The 23,006-nt window shown below is 44.1% G+C and overlaps 1 protein-coding gene across 1 annotated transcript in view; it reads right to left on the bottom strand.

Moving 5' to 3' along the window:
• bmp5 (bone morphogenetic protein 5) overlaps positions 1 to 23,006 on the bottom strand; it is a 502,527-nt gene that overhangs the window by 191,773 nt on the left and 287,748 nt on the right. The window lies entirely within an intron of this gene.

The raw sequence follows: 23,006 nt of genomic DNA, 5'->3' as shown, positions 1-23,006 counted from the left end.
CACAGCTCACCACAAAGGACAAAAAAATCAAATGGGGAAGAATAATATTCTGTGCTCTCATCACATTTCCTTTTAAATGACAGATGGGCTGTCAATAAAGAGAAACAGATTGCAGTATTTTCAAACTTTGGTCACTTTATAAAACACTTCCGATCAAAATTTGTCGCAGAGCAGGGGGAGATGGTAATTAATGGCATTCATAAATAAACAGGGCAAAAGATCACCATCAAACTGTAAAATGGTATGTTTTCCCTTCGCCATCCAACAACCACAGAGGATCTTTCAATGAAAATAAATTGATTAAAATATTCTGGGAATAAGACTATCAAACTGTGAATGGTCATAGGTTGATGGAGTACAGTGTCATAATACAATAATGGACAGTGCCTCCATTCTATCCTATTTATTTATTTCAAACAAAAAGGCGATACAATTATGGGATACAGGGAAATGTGGCGAATTGGGTCCAAAATTGGCTCAGTAACAGGAAACAAAGGGTAAAAGTCGATGGATGTCTTTGCGAATGGAAATCCGTTTCCAGTGGTATGTCACAGGGCTCAGTGTTGGGTCCCTTGCTGTTTGTGGTATATATTAATGATTTGGACTTGAATGTAGGGGGCATGATTGGCAAATTTGCAGACGACACAAGAATTGTCCGTGTAGTTGATAGTGAAGAGGATAGCTGTAGACTCCAAGAAGATATCAATGGGTTGGTGGAGTGGGCGGAAAAGTGGCAAATGGAGTTCAACCCGGAGAAGTGTGAGGTAATGCACTTAGGGAGGGCAAACAGTAAAAGGGAATACGCAGTAAACGGGAATATATTGAGAGGGGTAGAGGAAGTGAGAGACCTTGGAGTGCATGTGCACAGGTCCCTGAAGGTGGCAGTACAGGTTGTGAAGAAGGCATACGGAATGCTCTCCGTTATTAGCCGAGGTATAAAATACAAAAGCAGGGATGTAATGATGGAACTGTATAAAACGCTGGTAAAGCCACAGCTGGAGTATTGTGCGCAGTTCTGGTCACCACATTACAGGAAGGACGTAATTGCTCTGGAGAGAGTGCAGAGAAGATTTACAAGAATGTTGCCAGGGCTTGAAAATTGCAGCTACGAGGGGAGATTGGATAGGCTGGGGTTGTTTTCCTTGGAGCAGAGGAGGCTGAGGGGAGACTTGATTGAGGTGTACAAAATTATGAGGGGCCCAGATAGAGCAGACAGGAAGTACCTGTTTCCCCTAGCGGAGAGTTCAAGAACTAGAGGACATAGATTTAAGCTGATTGGCGGAAGGATTAAGGGGACATGAGGAAAAACTTTTTTACCCAGAGGGTGGTGGGTGTATCGAATTCGCTGCCTGAATTGGTGGTAGAGGCAGGGACCCTCAACTCTTTTAAAAAGTACCTGGACCTGCACCTAAAGTGCTATAAGCTGCAGGGCTACAGACCGTGTGCTTGAAGGTGGGATTAGAATGGGCACCTGGCTGTTCTTCGAGCCGGCACGGACACGATGGGCCGAATGGCCCCCTTCTGTGCTGTATCTTTTCTATGGTTCTATGGTTCTAATTACAAGAATAACCATATAATTTGTCTTTGTTTGAGATACTGTGTTTTGAAATCTCGGCATTTAATTTCTCCGCTAGATAACACTGGAGGGATGAATGACAGTGCTCAGCACTGTTATCAGGTACATTTGCCGTGCCTAACTGCATAATACCATTTCTGCCCTGTTTACATTTGCATCCTGTGAATGTGCCCCCATTTCGTTCCTATGGTTTGCTGATGAGCCAGTCGTGCTTTTGTTTGCTCAGTTGATTTCCAGCTTTTGCCTCGAGGCAGATTAAGCAAAATGAACATCTGGGGTTCAACTGTGTGACAATTTTTGAATAAAGTAACACCATTTGAATCTTGTAGTAGATTTCTGCAGCTATCAGGAATCTTACTATTGAGTAGTGACTGTGAGTTGTGACTCTTTCCCTTATTGAACAATCTAAGTGTGGGGAAAGGTTATGCCTGTCCATCTGCACATGTAAAGCTGGACCAATTATGTTGCAAACAAATGCGTCTGATTTGGTCATTCAGATTCTATTATCAAAGACAACTTTAATCGATTTAAAAGGAATGACGGCAGAGAGAGACCCCCCACATTTTTCCACATCGTTCACCTGAGGAAGGAGGTAGCCTCCGAAAGCTTGTGAATTTAAAATAAAATTGCTGGACTATAACTTGGTGTTGTAAAATTGTTTACAATTGTCAACCCCAGTCCATCACCGGCATCTCCACATCCCCACAAAAAGAGCAGCAATCCCCAGCAGCAGTGATTTAAAAGGAGCCACGGCAGATACTCGGGGAAAACTCAAAAAAATGAGGTGATAGTCACTACAGAGTGAGGAGTGGCAGAGCCCGAGGAATTAGAGCTAAGTGTTTAATTTATCATTTAACTTAAATCTTAAAACGATAATAGCCTTTAAGTAAGCAAATAAAGCAAAGAGGCTAAATAACCGAAATAGAGGTAAGAGGACAAAATAAACTAAGTAGAGGAAACCAACATTAAAGGGATGCAATTTGCATTAAATAAATATCTGGTATACATAATGAATAAATAAACAAAGAATCAAAGTAATTAATTAATAATTATTTTGAAATCAAACTAAATCCATCAATTATTCATAATCTAGAACTCAAGTGATTCTATTAGCTCCAGAAATAAATTACTGCTAACAATAAATAAATAAATAAAAATGAGAAATGGCAGCACAGGCAGTGTGTCAGGACTGCAGTATGTTGGAGTTGGTTAACAGCGAGACTGTCCCGGATTGTCACATGTGCAGAAAATGTCTCTGCCTTGAGACACTCGAGCTCAGAGTGGTTGAGTGTGAGTTAGAGACACTCCAACACATAAGAGATATAAAAATTCAAAAGAAAAGGGAATGGTACCAGAAGACTGGCAGACAGCTATGGAATCCTATGTTCCAAAAGGGAGATAGAATAAATCCAGGGAACCAAAGGCCAGTTAGAATAAGGTTCCTGGTAGGCAAGATATTGGAATATTTACTCAAAGATGTAATAGAAAAACATCAGAAACCAAAAATATAATAAAAATAGTCAGCACGGATTTCAAAGGGAAACATTATACTTGACCAATCTTTTTGAATTCTTTGAGGAAGTAGCAGAAAGAGTAAACAAGGGTAATGCAGAATATATAATTTATATGGACTTCCAAAAGACTTTCGATAAGGTAGGCTCATGACTAAGGTCAGAGCATGTGGAGTCAAGGGGCAAATAGCAGAGTGGATAGCAAGCTGGCTACAAAACAGAAAAAAGAGAGTAGAGGTTAAAGGTAATTTCTCAGACAGGTGGTAGGTGGGAAGTGGTGTTCCACAGGGATCGGTGCTGGGACCACTGTTATGCACTATTTACATAAATGAATTGGATTCGAGAATCGGAACAACAACGCCAAATTTGCGGATGACTCCAAATTGGGGGGTACAGTTAATACTGAGGAAGACTGTGATAAAATACAAGAAGACATGAACAAACCTGCAGAATACGCATGTAAATGGTAAATTAATTTCAATATAGTTAAGTGTGAGGTGGTGCATTTTGGTATAACAAGGAGGATAAGAGGGATAAGGACGACATCTACTTCTTGGAAAATAAGAGTCTAAATGGGGTATAGATGCAAAGGGATCTCGAGGTACAGCTTCAGAAATCATTAAAACTTGCATTGCAGGTGAACAAAGCCATAAAAAATACAAACAAAGCACTGGGGTTCAGTTCCAGAGGAATAGAATTCAAAAGCAGAGAAATTATGTTAAACTTATAGAACCTTGGTTAGACCACACTTAGAGTACTGTGCACAGTTCTGGTCTCCATATTACAAAAAGGACAGAATCATAGAATCATAGAATGGTCACAGCACAGAAGGAGGCCATTCGGTCCATCGAGCCCGTGCCAGCTCTTTGTAAGAGCAATCCAGTTAGTCCCACTCCCCCGCTCTTTCCCCGTAGCCCTGCAATTTTTTTCCCTTCATGTATTTATCCAGTTCCTTTTTGAAAGCCATGATTGAATCTGCTTCCACCGCCCTTTCAGGCAGCACATTCCAGATCATAACTACTCGCTGCGAAAAATATTTTTCCTCATGTCACCTTTGGTTCTTTTGCCAATCACCTTAAATCTGTGTCCTCTGGTTCTCAATCCTTCCGCCAATGGGAACAGATTTTCTTTATTTAATGTATCTAAACCCTTCATGATTTTGAACACCTCTATAAAATCTCCCCTTAACCTTCTCTGTTCTAAGGTGAACAGCCCCAGCTTCTCCAGTCTCTCCTCATAACTGTTCAGAACCTCATCCCTGGAACCATTCCAGTAAATCTTTTCTGCACCCTCTCTAAGGCCTTCACATCCTTCCCAAAGTGCGGTGCCCAGAATTGGACACAATACTCCAGTTGTGGCCGAACCAGTGTTTTATAAAGGTTCATCATAATGTCCTTGCTTTTGTTATTCATGCCTCTATTTATAAAACCCAGCATCCCGTATGCTTTTTTAACCACTTTCTCAACCTGCTACCTTCAAAGATTTGTGCAGATATACCCACAGGTCTCTCTGTTCCTGCACACCCTTTAGAATTGTGCCCTGTAGTTTATATTGCCTCTCCTCATTCTTCCTGTCAAAATGTATCACTTCGCACTTCTCCGCATTAAATTTCATCTGCCATGTGTCCGCCGATTCCACCAGACTGTCTATATCCTCTTGAAGTCCATCACTATCCTCCCCACTGTTTACTAACCTTCCAAGTTTTGTGTCATCTTCAAATTTTGAAATTGTTTTGATATAGAAGCACTGGAGGGAATGCAAAAATTATTTAAAAGGATGCTACCAGAAATGAGAGAGTACAATTATCAGGAAAGACTGAACAGGCTGGGGCCGTTTTCTCTCGAAATGTAAAGACTGAGTTGTGACCTGATAGAGGTTTTTAAAATTCTGAATGGGTTTGATAGGGTTGATGTAGAGAAGTTGTTTCCACTTATAGGGGAGTCCAAAACTGGGAGCATCAATATAAGAAAATCACTGATAAATCCAATAGGGAATTGAGCAGAAACTTCTTTACCCAGAGAGTGGTGAGAATGTGGAACTCGCTGCCATATAGAGTGCCTGAGGCAAATAGTATAGAGGCATTTAAGAGGAAGCTGTACAAGTACATGAGGGAGAAAGGAAGAGGAATATGCTGACAGAGGTGGATGAAACAAGGTGGGGGGAGGCTCGTGTGGAGAATAAACACCGGCATAGACCTGTTGGGCACAATGGCCTGTTTCTGTGCTGTAAATTCTTTGTAATTCTATGTAACCAGTCTAGAATCATAGAATCATAGAAGTTTACAACATGGAAACAGGCCCTTCGGCCCAACATGTCCATGTCGCCCAGTTTATACCACGAAGCTAGTCCCAATTGCCTGCACTTGGCCCATATCCCTCTATACCCATCTTACCCATGTAAATGTCCAAATGCTTTTTAAAAGACAAAATTGTACCCGCCTCTACTACTGCCTCTGGCAGCTCGTTCCAGACACTCACCACCCTTTGAGTGAAAAAATTGGCCCTCTGGACCCTTTTGTATCTCTCCCCTCTCACCTTAAATCTATGCCCCCTCATTATAGACTCCCCTACCTTTGGGAAAAGATTTTGACTATCTACCTTATCTATGCCCCTCATTATTTTATAGACTCCTATAAGATCACCCCGAAACCGCCTATTCTCCAGGGAAAAAAGTCTCAGTCTATCCAACCTCTCCCTATAAGTCAAACCATCAGTCCCGGTAGCATCCTAGTAAATCTTTTCTGCACTCTTCCAAGTTTAATAATATCCTTTCTATAATAGGGTGACCAGAACTGTACACAGTATTCCAAGTGTGGCCTTACTAATGTCTTGTACAACTTCAACAAGACATCCCAACTCCTGTATTCAATGTTCTGACCAATGAAACCAAGCATGCTGAATGCCTTCTTCACCACCCTATCCACCTGTGACTCCACTTTCAAGGAGCTATGAACCTGTACTCCTAGATCTCTTTGTTCTATAACTCTCCCCATTAACGGAATAGGTCCTGGCCCAATTCGATCTACCAAAATGCATCACCTCACATTTATCTAAATTAAACTCCATCTGCCATTCACCGGCCCACTGGCCCAATTTATCAATATCCCGTTGCAATCCGAGATAACCTTCTTCACTGTCCACAATGCCACCAATCTTGGTGTCATCTGCAAACTTACTAACCATACCTCCTAAATTCTCATCCAAATCATTAATATAAATAACAAATAACAGCGGACCCAGCACCGATCCATGAGGCACACCGCTGGTCACAGGCCTCCAGTTTGAAAAACAACCCTCTACAACCACCCTCTGTCTTCTGCCGTCAATCCAATTTTGTATCCAATTGGCTACCTCACCTTGGATCCTGTGAGATTTAACCTTATGTAACAACCTGCCATGCGGTACCTTGTCAAAGGCTTTGCTAAAGTCCATGTAGACCACGTCTACTGCACAGCCCTCATCTATCTTCTTGGTTACCCCTTCAAAAAACTCAATCAGATTTGTGAGACATGATTTTCCACTCACAAAACCATGCTGACTGTTCCTAATCAGTCCCTGCCTCTCCAAATGCCTGTAGATCCTGTCCCTCAGAATACCCTCCAACAACTTACCCACTACAGATGTCAGGCTCACCGGTCTGTAGTTCCCAGGCTTTTCCCTGCCGCCCTTCTTAAACAAAGGCACAACATTTGCTACCCTCCAATCTTCAGGCACCTCACCTGTAGCTGTCGATGATTCAAATATCTCTGCCAGGGGACCCGCAATTTCCTCCCTAACCTCCCATAACGTCCTGGGATACATTTCATCAGGTCCCGGAGATTTATCTACCTTGATGCGCGTTAAGACTTCCAGCACCTCCCTCTCTTTAATATGTACACTCCTCAAGACATCACTATTTATTTCCCCAAGTTCCCTAACATCCATGCCTTTCTCAACCGTAAATACCGATGTGAAATATTCATTTAGGATCTCACCCATCTCTTGTGGTTCCGCACATAGATGACCTTGTTGATCCTTAAGAGGCCCTACTCTCTCCCTAGTTACTCTTTTGCCCTTTATGTATTTGTAGAAGCTCTTTGGATTCTCCTTTGCCTTATCTGCCAAAGCAATCTCATGTCCCCTTTTTGCCCTCCTGATTTCTCTCTTAACTCTACTCCGGCAATCTCTATACTCTTCAAGGGATCCACTTGATCCCAGCTGCCTATGCATGTCATATGCCTCCTTCTTATTTTTGACTAGTGCCTCAATCTCCCGAGTCATACAAGGTTCCCTACTTCTACCAGCCTTGCCCTTCTCTTTACCTGCTGATCTTCCAGAAAAATACATGTTTTGTAAGGGAGGAGTACAATTTTATGCAGATAGATAATAATCAGTGATTGCTTCCGAACACAATGGTACATTGGCGAGACCGTGCAGACACTGCGACAACGGATGAACGGACACCGCGCAACAATCGCCAGACAGGAGGGTTCCCTCCCAGTCGGGGAACACTTTAGCAGTCAAGGACATTCAGCCACCGATCTTCGGGTAAGCATTCTCCAAGGTGGCCTTCGAGACACACGACAACGCAAAATCGCGAGCAGAAATTGATAGCCAAGTTCCACACCCATGAGGACGGCCTCAATCGGGATCTTGGGTTCATGCACTGAACCCCACCAGCAGGAAAAAAAGTTATCTGTTTGTCATACAACTGGACATTCTCTCTCTCTCTCTCTCTCTCTCTCTCTGCCTTGCAGGTCTCTTCCTCTCTTTGTCTGTGTAATTTGACCCACTGTGTATTCAGTATACTGGGACCTACTGTTTTCCGTGGCTCACCTGTCTGAACACCAACGACACATTTGATTGGTGTGATGGTGTCCCAGCCTAATATAAGATATGCGATTTGGGAACCTCTCATTCACTCACTCACCTGAGGAAGGAGATAATCTTCAAAAGCTTGTGATTTTCAAATAAAACTGTTGGACTACAACCTGGTGTTGTAAGATTCCTTACATTTGTCCACCCCAGTCCATCACCGGCATCTCCACATCACAACACTTGAAGCAGAGAATTAGGGTTCGTGCTGTATTAGATTTAGTCTTTAGCAGACCAACAGAGCCAGTTCGTAACCCAGAAGTTGGTGAATATTTGAATCTCACATTGAGGTTTAGTTTAGCTTGATTTGATATAGAAATCGATAGCAAGGCCAAAAATAACAAAGTAACTGTGCAAGACCTAAGATTAACATACTTTAGAGCTACAGGAGAAACTCCAGGGAGGGTCAAGTGGGAAATGTTGCAAGAAAATAAAACAGAAGAAAATGGAATGTTTTAAGACCATTTTAAAGGATGTGGAAAGAAAAAGATCCCTGTAGAGAAAAAAGAGGCCTCGTAAGAGGTTAAAAGTGACTTACAAAGTAAACAGAAATATTTTGAAGGATACAGGGGGGGGGGCTGATTTTAACCCCCGAAATCGGCATTAACGAAGTGGTAACAGCCTCAAAATTAGATTGGTATACGTATCGCACTCTAGTGCTGACACTCTGACCACCTACACTTTGGCGTCCACCTGTTTCAGTCAGTGGGCCTGTTACTAAACAAATTGGGATCCTATGACATTGATCACAATGTGGACAGGGGCATCCTAGGAACATAAGAACATCGGAATAGGAGTAGACCATTTAGCTCCTCGAGCCTGTTCCTCCATTCAATAAGATCCTGGCTGATCCGTGATCTAACTCCATATACCCACCTTAGCCTCATATCCCTTAATACCTTTGGTTAACAAAAATCTATCAACCTCAGATTAAAAATTAACAATTGAGCTGGCATCAACTGCCGTTTGTGGAAGAGATTCAACCCTTTGTGTGTAGAAGTGTTTCCTAACTTCACTCCTGAAAGTCCTGGCTCTAATTTTTAGGCTACATAATCTAGTCCTAGATTCCCCAACCAGCGGAAATAGTTTCTCTCTATCTACCCTATCAGTTCCCCTTAATATCTCTCCTTGTAACATAACCCTTGGAGTCCAGGTATCATTCTAGTAAATCTACTCTACACTCCCTCCAAGGCCATTATATCCTTCCAAAGATGCGGTGCCCAGAGCTGAACACAGTACTCCAGGTGTGGTCTAACTAGGGCTTTGTATAGCAGTAGCATAACTTCTACCCCCTTGTATTTGATACCAAGCATCTGTTAAATGTCACAGAAGTAGAACCACACAATGAACATTCATCGTTTTACCCCATTTTCACCACACTTAGGCAGATTTGGCTTCGTGTGACTGTTGCACAAGAGGTAAGTCCCACAAATAACATTAATGGGATGGGGTGGGAAGGAGAAGAGAGGTCAAAGAAATCAGGTACATGATTCAAAATAAGGTCGTATAAAAAACAAACCAAGAGCCCTTGGATTTCTAACTAGAAGCATAGGCTCCATACAGTTCTGGGCACCCCACTACAGGAACTACAAAAAATAATGCAGAGGCACTAGAATGTTAATAGGGATCAGGAGTTATAGTAATAAAGAGAGACCTGGGAAGGTGAAGTTTTTATCACTAGAGCTGAGAAGGTGGTGTGATAGAGGTCTTCAAGATTATGAAGGATTCTTATAAAGGTAAATAGCAACAGGTGGTTCTCGTTGGTTTGTGAGATGGTAATAAGAGGAAACACATTTAACATGATCACAAAAAGAATTAAAGAGGTGTTTAAAAATCTCTTTACATTGAGGGTGTTTAGAAGGTGTAATTCTCTGCCACAATCTGTTATTGACAGAATCCATAGACTGTATTTTTTGCCCAGTTAGTGCCCAGTGTACCAATGATGATAGAGGGAGCCCGTGAATTTATTGTGGCTTCAGAACATGTGCAATCACTCTCAGAGTGATGCACTGCTCAGGTCCAAAAGCTGGGTGGAAATTTTTCTTTAAATTTTTCCTGTTTTACGTCTCATTTCTGTGCTCTTCAACCTTCCAGGAAGTTAGTACTAATTCTGTGTTTACGGGTCAAAGCTGTGGATTACAGGAGTGAGCAGATCAAACTGGAGAACAGCCTTCTAATTTTACACTCTACACTCCGCATGACCAGGCCACCATTTTTAAAAATTTGTTCACGGGATGTGGGCGTCGCTGGTGAGGCCAGCATTTATTGCCCATCCCTAATTGCCCTTGAGAAGGTGGTGGTGAGCCGCCTTCTTGAACCGCTGCAGTCCGTGTGGTGACGGTTCTCCCACAGTCCTGTTAGGAAGGGAGTTCCAAGATTTTGACCCAGCGACGATGAAGGAACGGTGATATATTTCCAAGTTGGGATGGTGTGTGACTTGGAGGGGAACGTGCAGGTGGTGTTGTTCCCATGTACCTGCTGCTCTTGTCCTTCTAGGTGGTAGAAGTCGTGGGTTTGGGAGGTGCTGTCGAAGAAGCCTTGGCGAGTTGCTGCAGTGCATCCTGTGGATGGTACACACTGCAGCCACAGTGCGCCGATGGTGAAGGGAGTGAATGTTTAGGGGGGCGGATGGGGTGCCACGCCTCCACAGGCAACTCACCCAACTGAAGAAGCAAATTTCAGGTTACCTATCGTGCCAGCAGTGGACCTCAGTGCTGGGGCAGGAGGGGGAAGGAGACTGGGAGGGGGTGCAATCGTGGGCTGGCAGCAGCCCTCTGAAGGGCTGTGCAACTGGACGAGCTCTCTTGCTCCACCTGGGTCTACAGGAACGATTGTTTAAATTGCTGAAGAATCCCGAGTGGGCAGGGCTGACAACTCCCCGCTCACAACTGATAATTTAGCAGAGGGGGACTGAGGCAGGTGTTAGGCCCCTCATTTACACATGTAAGGAGCCTAATGCCTGTTCTTGGCGGCCGTCAGCCAGTGAAAAATGGCCCAACCCAATTTCCGGTCGGAGTTTTCCAGGCGTCCTTCAGGCATACGACGTTGGTGCCCGACATTGGGCTGATTGCCTCTGTTTTATGTGCATTGAGGTCCAATTTCTACGCTTGAAGGTTTAAAGCTCCTAAACCATCTACACCTAGAAGGAAATGTTGTGGAAGTGTGAAGAGAAAATGGAAAAATGCTTTGATTTGTTCCCAACAGCAACGAGATTAGAAGAAAAAACAAAGTGCAGACCAGTATGAACATATTATGAGGGAGATGATAAATAGAGACTGATGGTATTAATGAACAAGTTTGAGGAATATTCTACACCTTAGAGCATTATTATAGATAAAAGATGTGTTTATTACCAGGTTTCAAGCTCAAGGAGAAAGCATTGATTAATATGTAACAGATTTGCAAACAAAAGCCAAGTCTTGTTAATGTGGATCTTCTAGGCAGCCTCATGAAAGGCAGAATTGCAGTAGTTATAACAGGTCATCAAGCCAGAACCAGATTACCAACAGAAAAGATTCTAGGGGCATGATTTTAGCCCCCAAGTTCGGGTGGGTTGGGATGAGAGGTTGTGGGGGGGGCAGTGAAAATAGATAATTTTAGGATCAGGTTCGTATCCCGGCTCCAAGTCACCGACTTTCACGTTTGACTCAGATGCATCAGGAAGCCGAAAGTCCCACCGGCAATTAAAGCTGACGTGCCGATATTTAAAGTGACAATTAAGAAACTTAAACTTGTTGAGGGGTTTAATTTTTAGTGTATTGAGGCAGGGAAACGATTTTTAACTCTGCCTCAATGTGTCTCCCGTGGCCTCTGAAAGACACCATGGAAACGGAGGTGAGTTACAGCTGGCAGCCATTTGGACCTTTAAACTAGTGATTGACAGATGTGAATAAAAGGTGAGTTTTTGAAGCAGGGCAATCAGTTCTCTTGGACAAACCTTTTTTTTAAATAGTGAGAAACTATTAAATGTTGGTGTTCAGAGGGATTTGGGTGTCCTTGTACACAAAACTCAGAAAGTTAACATGCGGTACAGCAAGTAATTAGGAAGGCAAATAATGTTTTGGCCTTTATTGCAGGGGGTTGGAGTACAAGAGTAAGGAAGTTTTGCTGCAATTGTACAGAGCTTTGGTGAGACCACACCTGGAGTACTGTGTACAGTTTTGGTCTCCTTACCTAAGGAAGGATATACTTGCCTTAGATGCGGTGCAACGGAGGTTCACTAGATTAATTCCTGGGATGAGAGGGTTGTCCTATGAGGAGAGATTGAGTAAAATGGGCCTATACTATCTGGAGTTTAGAAGAATGAGAGGTGATCCCATTGAAATGTATAAGATTCTGAGAGGGCTTAACAGGGTAAATGCTGAGAGGATGTTTCCCATGGTTGCAGAGTCTACAACTAGGGGACATAGTCTCAGGAAAAGGGGTCGGCCATTTAGCACTGAGATGAGGAGGAATTTCTTCACTCAGAGGGTTGTGAATCTTTGGAATTCTCTACCCCAAAAGGCTGTGGAGGCTCAGTCATTGAATATATCCAAGGCTGAGATCGATAGATTTTTGGACTCTAGGGGAATCAGGGGGTATGGGGATCGGGCGGGAAAGTGGAGTTGAGGTCGAAGATCAGCCATGATCTGATTGAATGGCAGAGCAAGCTCGAGGGGCCGCATGGCCTACTCCTGTTCCTATTTCTCATGTTTCTTATACTCCTCTCCTTGTATTTTGTGCTCTCTTCTCCTACAAGGGGACAAAGGACAGACGTGTGAGTGAGTGAGATTAATGGGGTCACCCGATGGATGAATTGCTTTGTGTGAGGCTGATAATAAAAGAGATGCATCAGAGGGTGAGTATCAGACAGATTGTTCACATTGCATGAGGATTGGGGTGAGTGGGAGTGGTGGGGTCACAAATGGGGAGGTGAGGAAGTTCACAGAAAGCGATGGTCACTTGACACTGAGCCTTCAGTGGGTGTGAGGAGTGATGTGATGGAGTCGGCCTCAAGGGGCAGAGTGTGAGGGGGGGTGATGTTCACCACAGAACGCAGGTCAATCAGTAACTGTACTCACTTTTCCTGATTAGGTCATTGAAATGTTTCCTTCACTGCACCAAGTCCGGGATACTTTGCTGCCGCTGGTCACCTCCTCTGCCACCTTGAGCCAGGCCTTCTTGGTGACAGAGACAGGGCACGTCCTCCCATCCCCCCGGGTACAGCATGTCCCTCCTCCTCCTCACCCTGGCCAGTAGCAACTCAAGTGAGGAGTCACTGAACTGGGGTGCTGGCTTGGTCCTATGCTGCTCCATCTCTTTAAATTCCATCTTTCACCCTCAAAAGCCATGCTTGTAATGGCCCTTTAAATAATCGAGCAGCCATCACGTCATTCGGGTGCGCAGTGCGCCCGCTGCGCAGCGTGGGGAAGCCAAACCCGGAAGCCACATTAAGGGCCTTCAATTAAGTCGCGATCACATGCAAAAAGGTCGGAACATTTTTTCCAGGTTTCCCACGCACACATTGAGCCCCCCCCACGCCTCCTGAGATCCCACCACCTTGCTAAAATCATACCCTAGGTCTGTTGGCCTTTATGTAAAGACGGCTGGAATACAAGGGGGTGGAAGTTATGTACAGAGCACTGGTTAGACCCCATCAGGAGATACTGTGTTCAGTTCTGGGCACCGCACATCAGGAAGGATATATTGGCCTTGGAGGGGGTGCAGAGCAGATTCATCAGAATGATACCGGGGCTAAAAGGGTTAAATTATGAGGACAGGTTGCATAGACTAGGCTTGTATTCCCTTGAATATAGAAAATTAAGGGGTGATCTAACTGAGGTGTTTAAGATGATTAAAGGATTTGATAGGATAGATAGAGAGAAACTATTTCCTCTGGTGGGGGAGTCCAGAACAAGGGGGCATAACCTTAAAATTAGAGCTAGGCCATTCAGGGGTGATGTCAGAAAATACTTTTTCTTGAGACTGGGGGTCAATTGAAAATTTCCAAATTGTGATTGATAGATTTTTGTTAGGCAAAGGTATTAAGGGTTACAGAACCGAAGTGGCTGGATGGAGTTAAGATACAGATCAGCCATGATCTAATTGAATGGTGGAACAGGCTCGAGGGGCTGAATGGCCTACTCCTGTTCCTATGTTCCTACAGAAAGTAGTTGATATTTGCAGAGCAGCAGAAACCAGCAAAACACTGGTTAAACATCTATGTAATACCATCAAGTGCAACAAGAGTGAGCAAAAGATGTACCATGACCAGACGATACAGTGAGCAAAATAATAGAAATGGGCAATCGTTCCACATCAAAGTGATGAGCTGAGATCATAAATCATAAGAGGAGTTGAAGAACTGAGGAATGTCTAAAGGGTTGGAGATAGTGTGTGACGGCCCATGAAAAAAAATAAAATACTGGAATAACAAACTAAATCTGAGATTATCAACAGAAATACCCAACCAGAAAGTGATAGCCACTTGATCGATTAGACTTATAGGGGGTTAATTTGGATAACTGAACTGTTCATTGGCTGCACACATCAACAGGGGATCTGATATCGCAATTGGCTAGTGCTACTTAAAGGCAGCCTGCACCTTTTGAAGGGCATCTGCACTGTGGCTGCTGGAAGTGGTGTCAGGAATTGAATTGATTTCGAAGAATTTTGTCAAGATGCACAACCTGCAAGAGAGAATTCACCAAGTTTTCTGATAACGCATTGGAGGCCTTGGTGCAAAAGGTGGAGAGATGGAGGGACATCCTGCATCTGCAGGATGGCAGGAGGCCCTCGAAACATATGTTCAGGAGGCAGTGGGAAGAAGGAGTGGTGGAGGTCAATGCCAGGAGCATAGCTCCAAGAACATGGATGCAGTGCAGAAACAAGTTTAATGATCTGACACGAGTTTTCAAGGTGAGATCAATCTTCAAATGGAATATCCTACCAACTACACCACTCATCCACTGCTCAATTCACTACACCCCCAACCAATAATCTCTATCAATCAATACTGAACACTTCAATTCATATGCTTTACCTCATGCTCATATATTTAGCATTGTTGCAAGCCTCATGCTCACAACTCACAGCTCATACACACTGGCAACTATTCAACCATGACAGCTGCATCACCCAAACATATAACAGGACACTCACTAACACAGTTCCCTCTGTCTTGCAGCAGAACTTGGCACATGACAGGAGGCAGCAGCAAGTAACTAGAGGACATGAGCGCCCACATTTTAACCCCCATGCAGGAGACAATGCTGGCCATCATGGGACGAGGCATCACTGAGGCTGTGACCAGTGTCTCTGCATTCATAATGCAGTGATCTCATTGAAACATATAAAATTCTGACAGGGATAGACAGACTGGATGCAGGGAGGATGTTTCCCCTGGCTGGGGGGTCCAGAATGAGGGGTCACAGTCTCAGAATATGGGGTAGGACATTTAGGACTGAGATGAGGAGACATTTCTTCACTCAGAGGGTGATGAACCTGTGGAATTCTCTACCACAGAAGGCTGTGGAGGCCAAGTCCCTTTCAGGCAGCGCATTCCAGATCATAACAACTCGCTGCGTAAAAAAATTCTCCTCATCTCCCCTCTGGTTCTTTTGCCAATTTCCTTAAATCTGTGACCTCTGGTTACCGACCCTTCTACTGCTAGAAACAGTTTCTTGTTATTTACTCTATCAAAACCCTTTGTGATTTTGAACACCTCTATTAAATCTCCCCTTAACCTTCTCTGTTCTAAGGAGAACAATCCCAGCTTCTCCAGTCTCTCCACATAACTGAAGTCCCTCATCCCTGGAACCATTCTAGTAAATATCCTCTGCACCCTCTTTAAGGTCTTGACATCCTTCCTAAAGTGCGGTGCCCAGAATTGAACACAATATTCCAGCCTGGGACTAACCAGTGTTTTATAAAGGTTTAGCATAACTTCCTTGCTTTTGTACTCTCTGCCTCTATTAATAAAGATGTGGAGATGCCGGTGATGGACTGGGGTTAACAATTGTAAACAATTTTACAACACCAAGTTATAGTCCAACGATTTTATTTTTAATCCCACAAGCTTTCGGGGGCTTTCCCCTTCCTCAGGCGGTGTGGCCTGAGGAAGGGGAAAGCCCCCGAAAGCTTGTGGGATTAAAAATAAAATCGTTAATCTATTAATAAAGCCCAGGATCCCATATGCTTTTTTAACAGTCTTCTCAACTTGCCCTGCAAGGATTCAAAGATTTGTACGTACACCCCCAGGTCTCTCTATTCCTTCATCCCCTTTATAATTGTATTATTTAGTTTCTATTGCCCACCAAAATGCATCACTTCATACTTCTATAGGTATGTAAAAAGGAAAAGACTGGTGAAGGCAAATGTGGGTCCCTTACAGACAGAGACAGGAGAATTTATAATGGGGAACAAGGAAATGGCAGAGAAATTAAACAAATACTTTGTGACTGTCTTCACGGAAGAAGACACAAATAACCTCTCAGAAATACGAGAGACGCAAGGGTCTGGCAAGAATGAGGAACTGAAAGAAATTAGTGTTAGTAAAAAAATAGTACTAGAGAAATTAATGGGACTGAAAGTCGATAAATCCCAAGGACCTGATGATCGACATCCCAGGGTTTTGAAAGAGGCGGCTATAGAGATAGTGGATGCATTGGTTGTCATCTTCCAAAATTCTATAGATTCTGGAACGGTTCCTGCAGATTGGAGGGTGGCAAATGTAACCCCACTATTTAAGAAAGGAGGGAGAGAGAAAACAGGGAACGACAGACCGGTTAGCCTGACATCAGTAGTATGGAAAATGCTAGAATCTATTATAAAGGATGTGATAACAGGACACTTAGAAAATAATAATAGGATTTGGCAGAGTCAACATGGATTTATGAAAGGGAAATCATGTTTGACAAACCTATTGGAGTTCTTTGAGGATGTAACTCGTAGAATAGATAAGGGGGAACCAGTGGATGTGGTGTATTTGGATTTTCAGAAGGCTTTCGATAAGGTCCCACATCGGAGGTTGGTGAACAAAGTTAGAGCACATGGGATTGGTGGGAATGTGAGTTGTGAGGAGGATGCAAAGAGGCTTCAAGGGGACATAGACAGGCTGAGTGAGTGGGCAAGAACATGGCCGATGGAATATAATGTGGAAAAATGTGAAGTTATCCACTTTAATAGGAAAAACATAAATGCAGAGTATTTTTTTTAATGGTGAGAGATTGGGAAATGTTGATGTTCAAAGGGACCTGGGTGTCCTTGTACATGAGTCACTGAAAGCTAACATGCAGGTGCAGCAAGCAATTAGGAAGGTAAATGGTATGTTGGCCTTTATTAGAAGAGGATTTGAGTACAGGAGTAAAAATGTCTTACTGCAATTATATAGGCCTTGGTGAGACCACACCTGGAGTATTGTGTACAATTTTGATCTCCTTATCTAAGAAAGATGTGGAGATGCCGGTGATGGACTGGGGTTGACAATTGTAAACAATTTTACAACACCAAGTTATAGTCCAGCAATTTTATTTTAAATTCACAAGCTTTCGGAGGCTTCCTCCTTCGTCAGGTTTCACATCGTTCACCTGACGAAGGAGGAAGCCTCCGAAAGCTTGTGAATTTAAAATAAAATTGCTGGACTATAACTTGGTGTTGTAAAATTGTTTACAATTATCTAAGAAAGGATATACTTGCCATAGAGGGAGTGCAGCAAAGGTTCACCAGATTGATTCCTGGGATGGTGGGATTGAAGTATGAGGAGAGATTGAGTAGACTAGGCCTGTATTCTCTAGAGTTTAGAAGAATGAGAGTTGATTTCATTGAAACAGAAAATTCTTACAGGGCTCGACAGGGTAGATGCAGGGAGGATGTTTCCCCTGGCTGGGGAATCTAGAACCAGGGGTCACAGTCTCAGAATAAGGGGTAGGACATTTAGGACTGAGAGGAGGAGAAATTTCTTCACTCAGAGGGTGGTGAATCTTTGGAATTCTCTACCCCAGAGGGCTGTGGAGGCTCAGTCATTGAGTACATTCAAAACAGAGATCGATAGATTTCTAGATATTAAAGGCATCAAGGGATATGGGGATAGTGCAGGAAAATGGCGTTGAGGTAGAAGATCAGCCATGATCTTGTTGAATGGTGGAGCAGGCTCAAGGGGCCTGCCCCTGCTCCTATTTCTTATGTTCTTCTCTGCGTTAAATTACATCTGCCATGTGTCTGACCATTTCACCAGTCTGTCTATGTCCTCCTGAAGTCTGTTACTATCCTCCACATGTTTACTGCATTTCTGAGTTTTGTGTCATCTGCAGACTTTGAAATTATACCCTCTATACCCAAGTCCAGATCATTAATATATATCAAAAAGAGCAGTGGTCCTAATACTGACCCCCGGGGAACACCACTGCATGCTTCCCTCCAGTCTGATAAACAACTGTTCAATCTCTTCTGACTCACCAGCTGCAGGTGGTATAAGTAGACATTTCTTACTCTCTCCTCTCCCCTCACCACAACCTAACCCTTATCCCTTGATCATTTCAGCTTCCCAAGAACTGGAACCTTTCCAGCCAGAGGAAGAAGACAGTGATGATGAAGAGACACCGTCACTCGATCTTACACTCACAGCCACCAGCTCAGAGACTGACACGGTGCGTACTTTAGAGGATAGTTGTAAACAATTTTACAACACCAAGTTATAGTCCAGCAATTTTATTTTAAATTCACAAGCTTTCGGAGATTTTCTCCTTCCTCAGGCAAATGTTTCAAGATCTTGAAACATTTGCCTGAGGAAGGAGAAAATCTCCGAAAGCTTGTGAATTTAAAATAAAATTGCTGGACTATAACTTGGTGTTGTAAAATTGTTTACAATTGTCAACCCCAGTCCATCACCGGCATCTCCACATTTAGAGGATAGGATAGAGGAGGGATCTGTACATGCTCACTCACTAGTTCTGCTGCAGAGGAGTCAGATGAGGACTTCGATTGTCCAGGGTACAGAAGACGGCCGATGGGCGTACACAACCAAATGCTTGGGGCACTGGAAAACCTGCCAGAAAGCCTGCGCAAGACATCAAGGAGCACGGAAGAGTTTACCTCCAAATGGCACAGGGCTTTGCGCAGAGCTTGGCGCCCATCCTTTCCAACATGGAACGGGTGGTCCCGTCCATCAGCGCACCTGTGGAACCCACCATGATGCAACGTCCGATGAACGAGGTCACAGCTTCCATCGTAGCACAAACAGCTTCTACGGAATCTCAGACTGTTGCCTTGGAATCTCAGACTGCTGCCATCGTGGTTCTGGGTACCACAATTGAAAGGGGCTTCCAGGGCATCACAGCAGTCAAGCAAACTGTTCTTCAACAGATCACCAGGATTGCTGAGAAGCTGCCCCAGGAGAGTGGCAGTGGCTCCATAATCCTCTCGCTGGAGGACAGCATTCCTGCTCCTATCTCTGCCACTCCGCCAGTGCCTTTGCCTGTCAGCCAGTCAGCCTAGACTACTGCAGCCCAGGCTGAGATGGTGCAGTTTGAAGCCGGGCCCCCTAGGCCCAGAGCTGCTCGGGATTGTCCTCCAAGACCACGTGCAGTCTCCTCAATTGAAGGTCAGCAGCCTCCCACCACCAAAACTCCTGCCACTAGGAAAGCACCTCGTAAGAGCACGAGGTAGACAATGGTACACGTAAGACAGACACTAAGGGAATGCACATGGGTGATTCATACATTGTTGTTATGTTGATCCAATGATTATTTTGATAAATTATAATTTGATTGTGCACTTGGTGTTAGTTTTTATGTCTGAAGTCAAGTGAGGGAGCAACCAATAAGTGTTGTCAGAAAGAGGATGATGTAATAGCTATTGAAGGAGGTAAAGTAAAGTGTGAGAGTGTTGGTGAATGGGGAGGGGTAGTTGAGGATACTGGAATCACTCTTGATCACGTAGAGCCCTGGCAGAAAGAGGCTGTCTACATTGCAGCCTCCCCTCCACTTTCTCTTCCTCCTCCCCCTCCTCCACTTCCTCTTCCTCCTCCCCCTCCTCTTCCTCTTCCTCTGCCACATGCTCCTCCTCCTCAGCTTGTTGCCTGACAGGCGGTGGTGGGGTCTATGTCCTCATAATGCAGCATGCAGCAAACTATCACAAATCTGGATACCTCCTCAGCTGCGTACAGCAAGGCTCCTTCTGAGGGGTCCAGGCAGTGGAAGTGTTGCTTGAGGACACTATGGTCTGTTCTATGATGTTTCTGGTGGCAGCATGGCTCTCACGATAGGCTTACTGTCCAGGCGTGTGCAGGTTCCTGACCAGAGTCAGGAGCCGTGTCATGAGGGGATAACCCTTGTCGCCCAGTAGCCAGCCTTTAACTTGCAGTGCTGGTTGGAATACAGTTGACACGTTGGACTGCCGGAGAATGAAGGAGTTGTGACTGCTGCCAGGATAGCGGGCATTTACCTGCATGACGCGCTGCCTGTGGTCACACACCAGCTGCATATTGAGGGAGTAGAATCCCTTTCTGTTGATGAAGATTGCAGAGATCACATTGGGAGCACACAGGCAATGTGCATCATGGGGAAATCTGCAAAACCTCCTGTTCCCTCCTCCTGCCTGTCTCTGGTAGGGGGATGAGATTTATATGTTTCTCATTGTATAGAGAGCCTCAGTGACCTCCATTATACAGCGGTGCACTGCAAACTGTGAGATGTTGCTTATATCTCCTGTTGCAGTCTGAAAAGAGCCAGTGGCATAAAAGTTTAGAACAACAGTGGCCTTGACAGCCACAGGCAGTGCTGTCCTTGTCCTGCTTTGATGCTGAAGTTGTGGTGACAGCAGCTGACATATCTCAGTGACGACCTCTTGGTGAAGTGAAGGCGACTCAGGCATTGCTGTTCACTGAAGTTGAGGTAATAGAATTGTTCCATGAAGACCCTCTGCAGATATAGCCTCCTGCTAAGTGTCCTGGTCCTTCTCCCCCCTCTTCTGGCACCTTGTCTTGCTCTGCGCTGACTCCCTTCCTTCTCCCAGTCATGTTCTATCCCGAGAGGTAGCCCTAGCAGGCATCCCATATCTGGAGTCAACTTCCTTGTGCAGAATATAAGAGCCACAGGACTACAACAGCAACCAGACCACTCCCTGTAGATTAATGAAAGCTAAACTAACTTAATAAACACTCCAAAAATGCCTGCAAGTCAACCAGCAGCCAGAAGAAATAATCCAGCAACTAACTTATATAAGTACTGCATGATCCCTTTAAGTAATGCTGGCAGGGAATCCTTCCTGCCATTTAACATCAGAGGGCACAGAGGGGGAGGAATTTCTGAAGTGTGTTCAGGATAACTTTCTTAACCAGTCCGTTTCCAGCCAAACGAGGAAGGAGGAATTGCTGGATTTGGTTCTGGGGAATGAGACGGGCCAAGTGGAGAAAGTGTCAGTGGGGGAGCATATAGGGAGCAGTGATCATAGTATCATAAGGTTTAGAATAGCTATGGAAAAGGACATGGACCACTCTAAAATAAAAATACTCAATTGGAGGAGGGCCGATTCCAATGGGATGAGAACAGGTCTGGCTCGAGTAAATTGGAATCAAAGATTGGTTGGCAAAACGGTAATTGAACAATGGGCGGCCTTTAAAGAGGAGATGGCTCGGGTACAGTCTCGGCACATTCCCATGTGGCAGAAAGGGAGGGCAACTGAAGCCCGAGAGCCCTGGATGACAAAAGAGATAGTGAGTAAGATGAAACAGAAAAAATGGGCATATGACAGATGTCAGGTTGATAACGCATGTGAGAACCAGGCAGAATATAAAAAGTTCAGTGGGGAAGTGAAAAAGGAAATAAGAGGGGCAAAGAGAGAGTATGAGAATAGACTGGCGGCCAACATAAAAGGGAATTCAAAAGTCTTCTACAGGCATGTCAACAGTAAACGGGTCGTAAGAGGAGGGGTGGGGCCGATTAGGGACCATAAAGGAGATCTACTCATGGAGACAGAGGGGATGACTGAGGTACTAAATGAGTACTTTGCATCTGTCTTTACCAAAGAAGAAGATGCTGCCATTGTCTCATGTACTTGAGACTCATGAAGATGTAGTTGAGATTTTGGATGGGCTAAAAATTGATAAAGAAGAGGTACTAGAAAGGCTGGCTGTACTTAAAGTAGATAAGTCACCTGGTCTGGATGGGATGCATCCTAGGTTGCTGAGGGAAGTAAGGGTGGAAATTGTGGAGGTACTGGTCATAATCTTCCAAACATCCTTAGATATGGGGGTGGTGCCGGAGGACTGGAGAATTGCAAATGTTATACCCTGGTTCAAAAACGGGTGTAAGGATAAACCCAGCAACTACAGGCCAGTCAGTTTAACCTCGGTGGTGGGGAAACTTTTAGAAACAATAATGCGAGACAGAATTAACAGTCACTTGGATGAGTGTGGATTGATCAGGGAAAGCCAGCACGGACTTGATAAAGGCAAATCGTATTTAACTAATCTGATAGAGTTTTTTGATGAGGTAACAGAGAAGGTAGATGAGGGCAATGCAGTTGATGTTATGTATATGGACTTTCAAAAGGCGTTTGATAAAGTGTTGCATAATAGGCTTATCATCAAGATTGCGGCCCATGGAATAAAGGGGGCAGTAGCAACATGGATACGAAATTGGCGAAGTGACAGGAAACAGAGAGTAGTGGTGAACGGTTGTTTTTTGGACTGGAGGGAGGTGTACAGTGGTGTTCCCCAGGGGTCAGTACTAGCACTATTGCTTTTCTTGATACATATTAATGACTTGGACTTGGACTTGGGTGTACAGGGCACAATTTCCAAATTTGCAGATGACACAAAACTTGGAAGTGTAGTGAACAATGAGGAGGATAGTGATAGACTTCGGGAGGATATAGACAGGCTGGTGGAATGGGCGGACACGTGGCAGATGAAATTTAATGCAGAAAAATGCAAAGTGATACATTTCGGTAGGAAGAACGAGGAGAGGCAATATAAACTAGAGGGCACAACTCTAAAAGGGGTCCAGGAACAGAGAGATCTGGGGGTATATGTACACAAATCGTTGAAAGTGGCAGGGCAGGATGAGAAAGTGGTTAAAAAAGCATACG

This window comes from Heptranchias perlo, chromosome 5, assembly GCF_035084215.1.
Source record: "Heptranchias perlo isolate sHepPer1 chromosome 5, sHepPer1.hap1, whole genome shotgun sequence".
In the NCBI taxonomy this organism is placed as follows: Eukaryota; Metazoa; Chordata; class Chondrichthyes; order Hexanchiformes; family Hexanchidae; genus Heptranchias; species Heptranchias perlo.
Note: the sequence above shows the minus strand (reverse complement) of the source record. Positions and strands in the feature narration are given on the sequence as shown.